The sequence below is a fragment of the Pipistrellus kuhlii genome, unplaced genomic scaffold (assembly GCF_014108245.1).
Source record: "Pipistrellus kuhlii isolate mPipKuh1 unplaced genomic scaffold, mPipKuh1.p scaffold_m20_p_21, whole genome shotgun sequence".
In the NCBI taxonomy this organism is placed as follows: domain Eukaryota; kingdom Metazoa; phylum Chordata; class Mammalia; order Chiroptera; family Vespertilionidae; genus Pipistrellus; species Pipistrellus kuhlii.
In genome coordinates, this window is record NW_023425520.1 from 4,053,352 (window position 1) to 4,066,741 (window position 13,390).

The window sequence follows — 13,390 nt, forward strand, 5'->3', positions numbered from 1 at the left end:
TCATCTGAGTGGCCCTTCAGCCGGGAGGCCACCTGTGGCTCTCTGTCTGAAGAATCCCAAGGATGAGGGCAGATCACCTTTGGACTGTAAAAGTAAAGAAAAAGAAACAATGCTATTCTGACATCTTCCAAGATCCGAGTGCTTCATCTTGATTTTGTTGTTGTTGATTCTTTAAAAAAAAAAATAATAAAACATCCAGAGGTGTTTGGTGTTCTCTGACCTCAAAAGGCTGATATGGCAAATGGGGTTGAAAGAGGAAGGAGTGGTTCTCCCAGAGGGAGAGGCCTGGGAGAAGCCACCCTATTCCCCAGGGCCGGAGCTGCCATAGGGGAGACCCGGGTGTTGAGGTGGCCGTGTGATTTGTCCCATCAGTCCCTGCTGTCTCTTCAAGCCTTCACTCTCCTGTGCATCCTGGGCAGTCCTCCTCACCGCCGCCCCCCCCCCCCGCCCCTCCCCCCCGTTCTTTGCAATTCCCCAAAATAATAACTATCATTGCAGAGTCTTATTGGCACTGGGGTTGGCATTTTACATGTATTAGATAATGTATTTTTCGCAGGAACTTGATGAGGCAGCGCCTCGGATGATCTCTTTTATAGATGAGGAAACCGAGGCTGAACCAACTGCCCCAGGGCAGAGAGTTGGCCAAGTGAGAATGACAAGCATTTAAACCCAGGCTGTCTAAACTGCCTCGGAGTAGAACAGGAAGTACCAAAAGGGAGCTGGCACGTGTGGGCTACCCATGCTCACGTGGCATCTTGTGAACCCTTGCCGCCTCCCAGAAGGAGGGCACTGAGGCTTGGTGGTCTTGACCCCCCCGGAAAGCCTGTGATGAGAATTGAGCTCAAGTCCTTCAGCTACAAAGTCCGTGTTCCAGCTGTGACCCTCCCCAGAGGTCAGCTTGCAGCCAGGAGAGGAGCCCACTGCATTCAGAGGGCTGTATGGGGAGGGCCCTTGGAGCTAACTGTGGCTGATAGAGTAGCCTCAGGACTTTGGTCCCCTGGCTGGATAGTCATCTACCTTCAGCCAAAGCCACAGGGTGACCCAGGTGGGCACAGCCCCCCCCGGGAGAACATGGCTTCCCTAGGGAATTCTTGCAGGTCCCATGTCTGGTGAGAAGCAAATTTGGGGAGTGGGGAGGACTGCCCTAGCCTGACCTCCTCCAGGCCTGGCTACCCCGTGTCCGCCCCCTGCTGCTGTGGCCGAGACAGCCCCCAGACACCGGTGGGCAGGTGGCAATTATCCCCGGGCACTGATTACACCGCAGGGCCTGCCAGAGCCCCAAATAGCCCAGCAGCTCAGCCTGGGAGTGGGGGAGGAGGAGGGTCGGGCTGGGGAGGAAGAGGCAGGGTGAGGGGACAGTGGGCTGGATGTGTCTGGAAGAACTGTGGGGTGGAGGAGGAGTTTGTGTCAAAGCTTCTGTCTTTTGGGCAGTGGAGGACCCTCAGAGAAAGGGGTCAGGTCCCCATGGCAGCTGGCTGACCCAGAGGGATTGGATGGGGCCGATGCCACTACTCCAGCCTTCCGAGGGTCACACTGAGAAGATGGTACCCAGCAGGAGGGGCCGTGCTAAGATGTCCTCAGTGCTGTATAGCAGGAACCAGTGGTACCACTGAGGCCAGACAAGCTGCAGCCCTCCAGCGCTGGCCCAGGAAATAAACCCCAAAGAAGGCACACAGTGTGGGGGGAGGCACAACCCCCCCAGCCCCGGAGGGCCAGGCCAAGGTCTGGGCACCGGCTCCCAGCCTCAGATCCCTCACCTTGCATGGGGACTGCACCATCCCAGGCCCCATGGACCCTCCCCCAGCTCCTCCTGAAGCAGCCCAATGGAAGGTGGCTTCGGCTTCAGAGATGAGAGGGTAGCTGGGGCCGGAGCCTCTGGGATGAGGGCCTTGCTAACGTACTGTCAACGCCAGGAGGCCTGGCTTCCTGCCTTCAGGTCTAATTGCTCTTCCCTCTGGGGAAGTTCATGGTCTCTGGACCTCTCTGAGGTTTCAGAGGGGGCTTGAGACCTGTGGGCCAACACCTTCATAATGAGGGCCAAGGACAGAGGGGGGAACCCAGTTTCTGAAGCAAGTCCCGGGGTCCTCTGGGCTGGACTCTGAAGGCACTCGGGTGCAGTGAGTGGCAGGTGCCTTTGGGGGCCTTTCCGATCCGCCCACACCTGCATCTGCCCGCTTCCTAGTGGACCGGCATGAATACCCAGAACGGCTGATTGGGAAGAGGTATCGGATGAAAACAAAATAGACAAAGAGAAATATACCTCCAGCATGCCCCCCGGTTTCTTCCTTGTATAAGTACAGACTCCTGTGTTGATGCCCCCACCCTGCTTTGACAGTCTGCACACTGCAGAATCCTCCCTGTCAGCCAGGGAAGGGACTGAGCTCTGGTCTCTCCTCCTGCCCAGAAGCTACAGTTAAGGGACAACCAGGGCAGAGTTGTTCCCAGTATTTGCCAACCTGGGGACAAGGCTGGGCAGAAATCTGGCTTCCCAGAAGTCTCTGATGGGGGGCTCGCTGGGACCCGTCATGCCCAGCATCTGTGCTCCTTCTCCGCCCCATGGGAACCGGCACTTATGCAGCAGCACCTGCTTGAAAGCCTCCTGAGGTTCTCCGTACCCAGGCCAGAGAAAAAGGCCATCCGTGGCTCCAAACCACCTCTCCCAGCAACTCTGCTAATCCAAATAAGATAGGGGAAAGGCAGTGGGAGGAAATGATAGTTTCATGGTTATTTTCAGAAAGGAAACAAATGGGGAAAAAATGCAAACAGGAGCACACCCTGCATTTTGATACAAAATCTGAGTCTCAGGGAAAAGGACCTCCAGTTCTTGCTGCTTCTTGTCCTCTCACCAGATGCTGGGGAGGGGTGCCCGGCTGGAGGGGGCCCGGCTGCTTTTCCTCTCTGGGGAAAGGAGGTGAGGGGCTTAGGGAGGAGCCTCAGAGACCCTTCCTACCAAGGCAGGTGCAGCTGAGGGTGCTTTGTCTTGTGGGCAGGCAGGGACCCACCCTTTGGGGGCGGAGGAGTTGGAGGGTGGGGTGGAGGAGAAGTGGAGAAGTGGGGAATTCGGGAGCTGATGCTGTGGAGCGCAGTGGCGTGTGTAGGATTGGTGGGCTGGGAGGGTGTGTTCCAGGAGCATGCTGCAGAAAGAACTGCAGAGGGGGAGGGAGAGCAGGAGAGATTGCTCGTGGGAGAACCGAGTAGGGCTGCTGTGTGCGTGTGCGTGCAGGGCGTGCACAAAGATGGAAGCCAGGCAACCTGGGCTGCATGCGGGAGGCACTGACAGCTGAGGGCCCGCCAGTTCTGTCCTGTGTGAGCCAGGGACAGAGCCTGCGTTTGGTCCCCAGAGGGAGAGTGGGCTTTGCTCTCTAAGCCCTGGGTTTCCCTAGGTAATGTGGGGGGAGTGAGGAGGAAAAGGTGACCCACTCTTTGGGGGAGACAGGAGGGTTTGTTTGAGGCCTGGTCTCAAGGATTTTATTGTCTCATTTGAAGACTTACAGGAAAGCCTGCAGAGACAGGGCCGAGGACGTGAGTAGGAGACACGCGAAAGAGGGATTCTGCGAACTAAGAGTCCCCAATGGTTGCAGAAGAGGCATTATAAGAGTAAGGAAGAGAAAGAGCCAAGAATGAGCAGAACTAAGAGAACTGGAAGGGACCTCAGGAAATCAGCTGGCCCAGTGTCTTGCCCAAGGCGGGACAGGTATTATTATCCCCATTTTACAGATGTGTCATCTGAGGCCCAGTGAGGTTAGCTGCTGTGCCCAAGTTTCCATGAATAGTCAGAACAGGGGCTGGGATGAGAGATAGACAGCAAACACACTCACGTGACCTGTTGAGTGGTCTAGTTAGGGATGGGGTATGTAGTGCTGAGGATAGAGGAGGGACCCTACCTAGGAATTGTTCCAGGGGAGACAGAGTTAGGCTGACTATCAGGCAAGTCCTGGTGCCAGGAGGCCTGTGGGCCTTGGAAGGGAAGGAGCCCTTCCTCCCAGCCTGCTAAACCAGACCAAGCCTGGGGACCTGGGCGGGTTGGGAGGAGATGGAGGTAATGACTCAAGCTATCCGACACAGGCTTGACCCAGAGGATGTTGGGTAACCCAGCAGACGCTCCGGTGGGGTGAGGGCGGGAATAAATGGGCGATGCTGGTGATAAGGGAGAGAGGGTGTGCCAGCAGGGCGGGGCTGCTGGTTCCAGGCAGCCTGTTGGGAGGAGGATGGGGAGGAGGAGACTCGGGCTTTGGATTGGGAAGAAGGAATGAGATTCTGAGCCCTCCTGATAGGCCTATCCTGAGATGAGGTCCTGGAAGGAGAGTCAGAGTCTCAGGTGGTGGGTTTGGGGTTAAATCCCAAAACAGGGAGTCCCAGCAGTAGGAATTCTCAGGGTGGAGACCCAAAGGCAGAGCCTCTGAGCCCTGCTGCTCCAACATTGAAAATTGCTTAACAGGACAATGATTCCCTCCAGGAGCCAGCTACCCTCTGAGGCCTTCCAGCCCATGGGCTGATCCATCTGTGCACCCCAGGCCACTGCTGAGAATGTCTGGGTTGAATAGAACCCAAAACTAGGAGACCTAACTCAACGTTAGTTTCTTTGTACTTTTCAGACAAATATGAGAGAAAAGGATCTCTCTCTCTCTCTCTCTCTCTCTCTCTCTCTCTCTCTCTCTCTCTCTCTCTCTCTCTCTCTCTCTCTCTCCAAGAAACAAACAGTTAGAAAACACTCACCCCAAGGCCTCAGGCCAGAGGAACCAGTCAGGGACCAGAGGCCCCAGAGAGCCAGTGGGATGGAGAGAGTCCGGCCCTTCCAAGTGGCAGGAAGCAGGATCTTTCAGTGTGGGCCCGGGAGGACAAGAGCAGATGCTGCTTCCGCACCCTGCCCCTGCTGGGCCCTGGCTCGGCCTCCCAGCTGTGAGGTGAAGGGGTGTGTCTTGTGTACACAGAATGATGGTCCTGGAGGTGCTGTCTGGGTCTACCATGAGCACCACTCATTTTCCTGGCAGGGACTTGAAGACCCAGAGGGGGACTGTGACTTTGTCAGCATAACAGCTTTGTCAACCTAATATCAAAGGCAAAACCAAGAGCCAGGTCTTCTAACTCCTGATGCAGGGGAGCCCAGAGCTGTATAGCTGTTTGACAACATATATTGTCATTTACTGCAGATTCCAGCACTCAAAACCTCCAGAATATATAGTTTCCAACCGTGAATTAGGGGTCATTCATGGGCTTGTCACCTCTGAGCCATCTTGACCCCCCCCCTTTTTTTCTTTCTTTTCTTTTTTTCTTTTTTCTTCATCATACCTAGAAGAGTCCAGACTCTGCTTAAAATATCTGCCCAGATGATTCACCCTTAGAAGGGAAAAAGCATCCCTCAACAGTCCTCTTCAGGCTTCTAGGTCAGGAATAGCTCTTTTTCATGATTTCACATTGCAGTGGATCTTCTCAACAGCCTTGTGGAGTAGGTTATTGACCCCATTGTACAGATGGGAGAATAGAGGCTCAGCCAAGTTACCAGACCGACGTACCGTCTGACACGGAGAGGAAGGCAACGCTGGGGCTGAACCTACAGCTTTGGTCTGTTGGCTGAAAGGCCTGAGCTCTTCAACCAGCAGCAAAGGAGAAGCAGGTGGGTGAGCTGAAAGGTAGAGGTTTTGGAATTGTGGAAGCAAAACTCTAAGTGCCAACAGGGAAGAGGACATGGGGAGGGGATTTTCCTCTCAGTCACCATCTCAGGCCTGGTTTGAGGAGCAGAAGGAATGCTCTGCAAGGACCACAGAGAATCAGCAGACACAGCCCTCATTCTAACCCCAGCTCCAGCCCCAGAAAAGTCTGTCCTAGAGCAAGAAGAAGCCACCAGAATGTAACACAGGGAAGTGTCATCTGAGTTGGACAATCTCCACTAAGCCAGCTGGGAAGTCTCTGGAGACGCCACGCTGCTATGCCGTTGCCCGGGGGGCCTGTGGGCCACTGGGAGGTTTCTCTTCCTCCTTGGGGAAAGGACACAAGAGTAAGAAGTCCCACAGGACATCAGGTGAGCATCCTGGGGTAGATTCACTGCACCGAGAGTCTGATGGTGTAATTCACGAAAAGACAGCACGGAGCTTGGCATGACCTAAGTTCTTAGTTATTCAGTGGTTTCGTTATTATTGTGGTACCCGGCTGAGGACTTTCTGAGATCCTCCAGGAAGTTTCCTTCACCCCCCCCCCCCCCCGTGTCCTCACCTCCCCCCCCCCCCCCCCCCCCCCCCGCCCCCCCCGCCCAGAGTCTGATTTAGGTCCTCCCTAGCAGGGACCACCAACACATGACACCAGGTCCAATGTCCTGAAATTCTCTGTTTATGTGTCTCCCGGACAGAATGGAAGATCTTGAGGGCAGGGACTGTTTGCTGTTTATGTTCATCTTGGTACTGCCTGCCCCCCTAACAGGTGGGCACTTGGCCTGGTTTAATACAGTTTTGCTAAATTAATGGGTGAATGAATGAATGAGAAGAAACCCTGGATGACGCCAAGTTGCCAGGGAAAGGCAGACACTGAGGGGGCCTTTTAGAAAGACATGAAGTGGGAGACCAAAAAAAAAAAAAAAAAAAAGATGGTTGGTGGGGAGGAAGGAATTTTCCTTCTTCAGAATGAAGCTGCTTAGAGAAGTCCATAGAAATTATGCGACTAAGATGTGCAACAACCCAGGGAAATGAAGCCTGTGGCAGGGGTATTATGGGTCAGGTGGATTTAGAAATGTTCCATCTTGCATGGTCAGGGCCTGGGGTGGGGGTGAGACTATGACCATATTGGAGGAAGCTGGCCATCCACCAGCTCTCTGCGAAGGCAGGAAACATGGCCAAGCCAGCCACAGACGAGAGGGAGCTGGCTTTGTGGGAGCGATTTCTGAGAGATGAGGCCAGGGGAGATTCCCACCCTGAGGCTGGGCAGCAGGAAGAGTCATCCATCTTATTAAGGAACTTGGCACCAAGGCAAATGCCAACAGGAAGAGAAGGGGTTCTCAGGCTGTGGTCCTTGAAGGAAGCAGCTCTGTCTCTCCTTGGCCCAGTTGGAGTTTAGGAATCAGCAGTGGCCTCTGAGAGGACACCAAGGAAAGGTTAGGTAGCCTGCATCAGGGGCCGAGGGAGTCAAGCAAACAGGGGGGCTTTGAGGATTCACAGGAGAGGCAGCTTTGGCAGAGGGAGGGGGGAACCGTCCTATGGCCTGGTAGCCCAGGCACAGGTCGTGGCTCTCCCTGGAGGTCAGGGCTTCTCCTGTCAGACTTCAGGGTTTGTTTGATTTCTCCAGGATCTGGTCCCACATGCCTCTGACTTCTTCCCCCGGCCCACCCACTTGTTCACTTCTTTCCAGCCACTCTGGCTCCATGTGATTCCTTGACAGTCCAAGGACACTATCACCAGGATCTTAATACCTGCTGTCCCCTCTGGTAGGAGCGCTCTTGGCAGATGTCCACACGGCGCTCTCCATCACTTTCTGCGTGTGTGCATGCAAAGCCCCTTCCCTATGGGCTGTCCTGGACCACCCATGCTGCACTTCCCATTCTCACTCTGTATTTTTCTCCTTGACACATACCACAATCTGGCATCATTATTATTATTATTATTATTATTATTATTATTTTCATCTGTTTCTGCCTGGGAGAGAAATTGTGAGAACAGGACTTTTTCTGTTCACTGCTATATCCTCAGTGCCTAGAAGAATATATTGCACATAGCAGATCCTCAACAAATATTTATTTTTATTTTTAAAAATATATATTTTATTGATTTTTTTACAGAGAGGGAGAGGGATAGAGAGCTAGAAACATCAATGAGAGAGAAACATCGATCAGCTGCCTCCTGCACATCCCCTACTGGGGTTGTGCCCGCAACCAAGGTACATGCCCTTGACCGGAATCAAATCTGGGGCCCTTCAATCCACAGGCTGACGCTCTATCCACTGAGCCAAACTGGTTAGGGCAACAACTATTTATCAAAAATAAAATAAAATAAAGTAATCAGTACATTTCCATGGGACACTCTGGTATGGGTCTGAAATCCTGGCTCTACTCTTACTGGATGTGTGATCTTGGACCAGTCATAGGATCTCTGGAGGCCTCTTTTTCTTTGCCTCTTAAGTCTTATGACTCTACAGATCTAAGGAAACCCATCCATGGGGGTAGCAAGAGGTGAGGACTCCCGTGTCCATGATTCTCTCACAGAACATCACTTCCATTAAAGCCCTGAATGGCACCCATGCCCCCAAACTAGGGTTGGGCAGGGGCAGAGGCTAGAAGCTGAGAACTGGCTAGAAGACTGAGGTCAAGGACTGGTGACTAAGAACAAGTCTCAGATTCAGGGAGAGGGATGGACGGGGAAGAACTGGGGCTGCTGCGTTTTATTTAAATTCCTGATAAGGATCAGGAAGCAGGCAACAGCCCAATGACACATTAATTAACCTCGCCGATGATACTGGATCAGGAAGATGTCATATCCACCCATCAGAGAGAAAGAGAGAGAGAGAGAGAGAGAGAGAGAGAGAGAGAGAGAGAGAGAGAGAGAGAGAGACACGAAAGGACCTAGGAAGGGGTCAGGAACCAGGCCAGTAAATGGCAACAATAGCAGCAGCTGTGGTCAAAAGGGGTCCAGACTCATGTCCTCTGGGGGGATTGGGAGGTGGTATGGAGGATCCCCTTTCAGAATACAGATGCCCAGTGGATGGCTGGAGTTGGAGGTGGTGGTAAAGAGTCAAGTTCCTCTGGCTGTGTTTGAACCAGTGTACTGATCCCTGATGGAGACAGAGCCCTCTTTCTCACATCTGTGTTTGGAGGATGGGGAAAGCAGGGACAGGGACAAGGGATGAGGAGATAATCACATTTATGGAGCACCCACCATGAACAGGCATCACACGATAAGACAGCAGTGATAACACAGGGGAAGTTGAGGTGCAGAGAGATTAAGACACGCATTGGATCTAGGATGGAGGTGACGGTTTCAAAGCTGGTTATCAAACTGCCTCTCAATTTCCGAGTAAGTAACAAGCACCCCAAAGAATGCTTTCCTTAGCACCAGAAGCTTTTTCTGCCTTCCTGTGCCCACGGCCTGAGCTTTTTAAGGAGCAAGAAGAAGGGAACAAGGAGGAATGGAAGACCTTTAGGCACCTGGACAACCTGGAGGGACAAAATGCCAGAGCTCTTGCATCCCATCTTTGAGAAGAAGATAAAGGGTGTAGAGGCCCAGTTCTGTTCAGGTCACTACTCTCTCTCCCTTTATTAGAGAGAGAAAGGTGGGGACACCCCCTGGGGCGAGCCAGCCCAGAGAATACAAGCCCGTGGACAAGGGTACTTTCCCCTGTGCAAGGCTGGGATGTCCCTAGCCTCAGGGGTGCCAGACTTCTCTTTTCCTCCAGGGAGTTCAGAGGCAGAAGCAGTTCCTGAGACTATAACTAGGAACTCAATGGGTAAACCAAGAGGGAACTCAACTCTGTCGCCGGCTGGGTCAGAAAATAGCAGTCTGTTTCTGTTTGGGTCACGATACCTCTCTGAAAGGTTCAAAGATGGCTGAAGGCCCAGGGCAGGTCTCCCAGAGAAAGCCAGCCCAGGATCAAGCTCCTTGTAAAATGAGCAGGGCCCAGAGGACACTATTAGGGCAATGATAGGGTTGGATGATTATGGAGTCCTGGCCATGAGAGAAGGTGCTGGGTGCCTCTCTGGAGACAAGAATAAGGTTAGACAACATTAAAGAAACCATAGGAGGGTCAAACTCCCACCCAACCTAGAAGAACATTTTTGTTGAGTAGCCACTGCCATCTAGAACCTTGCATTTTCTAATTCTTTCTTGCTTGTGGCTTTGTGGTCATGTTCTGTTTGCTTTAGCTCCTTAGTGAGCGTGTTCAGAAGCCTTTCTTCTAGCCATCTGTGTGTTTGCCCAAATGGAAGAAAGAGTATTTTCACAGGGAGATCAGTGGGCAGAGGAACACTGTGCCCCTGGTGGCCAGCAGGGGTGGTGACAAGGATGCTCCTTCCAGATCCCAGATAAAGCAGCCATGATGAGGTTGAGGAATGAGGATCCCAGGCAGAAGAGTCCGGACTTGGTCCCTTCCTACTTGGGCATGGACGTGTCAGAGACAGTGCGAGTACGGAAAAGCCTCATCAGCCTCTGTCCTCGCTGTGAAAATGACCAATTGTTGGAAGTATTTTTTTTATATATATTTTATTGATTTTTTACAGAGAGGAAGGGAGAGAGATAGAGAGCTAGAAACGTCAATGAGAGAGAAACATCAACCAGCTGCCTCTTGCACACCCCCTACTGGGGATGTGCCCACAACCAATGTACATGCCCTTGACCGGAATCGAACCTGGGACCTTTTAGTCCGCAGACCAATGCTCTACCACTGAGCCAAACCGGCTTTGGCCAATCGTTGGGAGTATTAAAGATGGAATAGAAGGGAACCTTGAAACAAAGAGAGAGGTGAAGTTTCAAGAGCTGGGATGCTGGAAGAACGTGACAAGGCCAGACCTCTGGGGATGACTGATGGTGTCCTCAGGGCTGTCTCAGGCACTAGTATGACTAAGGGCTCTAAGATTCACTGGGATCCTTGAGCATTATGCATTCCTCTAGAGACCTCATTCCTCTGTGCGCAAAGAGTAGGTTTTCTAAAAAGAACCACTGGGGATAGATTTAGGATTACGACCTATTTTTAAAACCCCATGGCACCATTTAGGAAATCATTTTCTCCTAGTTGTTAAGATTTTACCAGTATGATTTCTAGTCTTTGGGACACATGGAGGCCTCCTACTTCCCCTAGGTTTATTATTCCAGGACACCAGGAGGGCCAATCAAGGCCAGGAAAAGGCAACTCACAACCCCCTCATCTATAGCAGGCAAATGGTAGACTAGCAAAAGGGGAGCAGTAGTGACTGGCCATAAGATACTGAATCCACCTTGCTATTGCTTTTTATATACTTGTGAACATTACATAGACATACTCACCATCACTACCACCCCCCCACCATATAAAAACATATGCCACTCCTTGTCCCCAGTTCTCACAGTGTCTCTCCTCACTTGTATTTAACTTCAGTTCCCCGAGTACAATTTTGCGGAGTCATTGCCTTCAGTATGCCACTCTCAAGATGTGTGTGTGTGTGTATGTGTATGTGGGGTATCCTTTCATTAATTCCCAAACACATTAGGGGTTGCTTGGAAAGAACGAGGCCTCTACCTCTTTTAGGTATAAATACCTGATTTTGCTCCTGAGCCCTTTCCACCAGCTAGGCCTTTCTTCCACATCTCTCCAATTCATGCCTATTTTTCAGAGTTGAGTTTCCTTTCCCCATATTTACAAACCCAGGCAGGTTGGGTTGCTGGAGTGATGCTATCAAAGGAAGCCTTATCTAGCTACAAAGTGTGAATCAGAGATTACACCACACAGGGCTGGTGCCAGCTAGACGGGCTGCCATATTGCCAAGTAACCTAGTGGGCTGCCAGTGGTTGAACCAGGTTGGGTTGAGTAATATGCACCAATGGGAAGTGAGTTTATTAATCATGCAGCATAGTACACTGTTGACGAAAATGCAACTCCAAAGGCCTGGTTTGATTGGAGAAGATGTAGGCGGGGCTGGATGCTAACTAAGAAGACACCCAGTGACACTTATCTTCCTTTGATAATATTCATTCAAAAAAACACACAAAACAACAGATAGAAATCTGGAAGGAAAAATCTAGTTTAACAAAGAGACGGATTATATGCTCAATCATTAGGACTTTTTGGCCTCATCTTGTATTCTTTTTGTTAAAAAAAAAAAAAAAAGAAAAAAGAAAAAAGAAAAAAAGAGACACCTCCTTGTGGCTGCACATAAAGTTGTAGTTTAGAATTTTGCAAGTCTCATGAGGTGAGAGAAGGGAATTCAAGATGGCAGCCAGTGACCTAGAATTGTGTGGGTGAGAAACTTTAAGATTCCAAACTGCATTCTCTTTATTGATCTCTCACTTCAAAAGCATTCTTTTCTAAAGCCACAGCCCATCTCTTTCACCCAAGTCTGCCCTCAACTTCTTGGTCACTACAGCCAACCAGAAACACCACCCACATTTTTTACCTTGATTGGCCTGCATTGGGGCAGCAACAGCAGTTTCTGAGCAGGGATGCGCTACATTTCTGTCACTGTGTGGCTGGCCTGGTTGATGTCTCAGGCACTGAGACCGTCTCCCAGTCAGAGGCAGTGCTACATGTACATAGCTCAGTCTCATACACCAAGCCCCTAAACTCTGCTAAGGAAGATAATAGGGAAATACATGGAAGGGAAGCCCAGGTGGAAGCTTTAGAGGAGAGGCAGGGCAGAGGGGAGAGGGACAGGGTTCACTTGCCAAAGATTGCTCCATGACAAGCCTCACAGAGATATAGGATTCTAAAACCACAGGAAATCAGGTGAAGGGATAGGAAGGACATGGGAGGTACCTATCTCTACAGGAGAAAGCTTTAGGGCTGGCAAATAAACTCAGTTAAGGACAGGGAAGCTCCTGGGAAAGAAAGCTCAAGGAGGGGAAGCATCACTTTTACAAAGGACAGAAGTTGTAGGCTTGAAGGGTTAATGCTGTATAAAACATTCCCTGTGTGTTCTCCAAACCCCAAATGCTCTTCCTTCTCTTAAAAGCATCAGAGCCCTGGGTACTTCGTAAAGTGGTTTTTCAGCTAAGACCACCTTTCCCAGGCCTGGAGAACCCTGTCCAAGTGGCGATGAAGTTCTAGAATGTTAAACCCAACTCTCCCCAATTATCTGACCACAAAAGAGCTTCCAATCTCTCTGGTTATCTGGCCAACCTTGAAGAACCTCTCTCAAGTCTCTGCTTGTTTTCCAAGCTTCAAAAGTTTCCCCAACACCACCATTCACAATGGCTGTAGAGATCCTCCGGGGTCCTGCTCTGGTGCTCCCAGAGAAATAGTTCATGGATCAGACCACCTCCTCCTTTCTTCCCTCAAATATCCATTTGAAAACCAGAGAGAAGGGTTCCAGAAGGTTTCAGCCACTGGCCCTGAATCCCAGAAGTCTATCTAAGCTGTTTCCCTAATATTCCCAGCAGTTTGAAGCTTCCAGAGGGTGGAGGAGAATTCTATTCTCTTGGGACCACAGCGAACACGCAACACTGGAGACACCAGAACCACACAAAATTCGGATCACCTTCCAATGACGCCAAACTCCGCATTCCCACACACAGAATTTTCAGAGCAAGAACGGCCAAACCAGGCACAAGAACCTACCAAACCAACCACCAGCCAAAAACAAAATGAGACAAAGAACAGGCCAAACCAAAACTTTATGCTATGAAAACAAGGAATAAAATAAAATAAGGCCGGCTGATTGTCAGCAAACACAATATATTTACTGTATTAGCATTTGCTCACAGTGCAAATGGTACAACATTACACC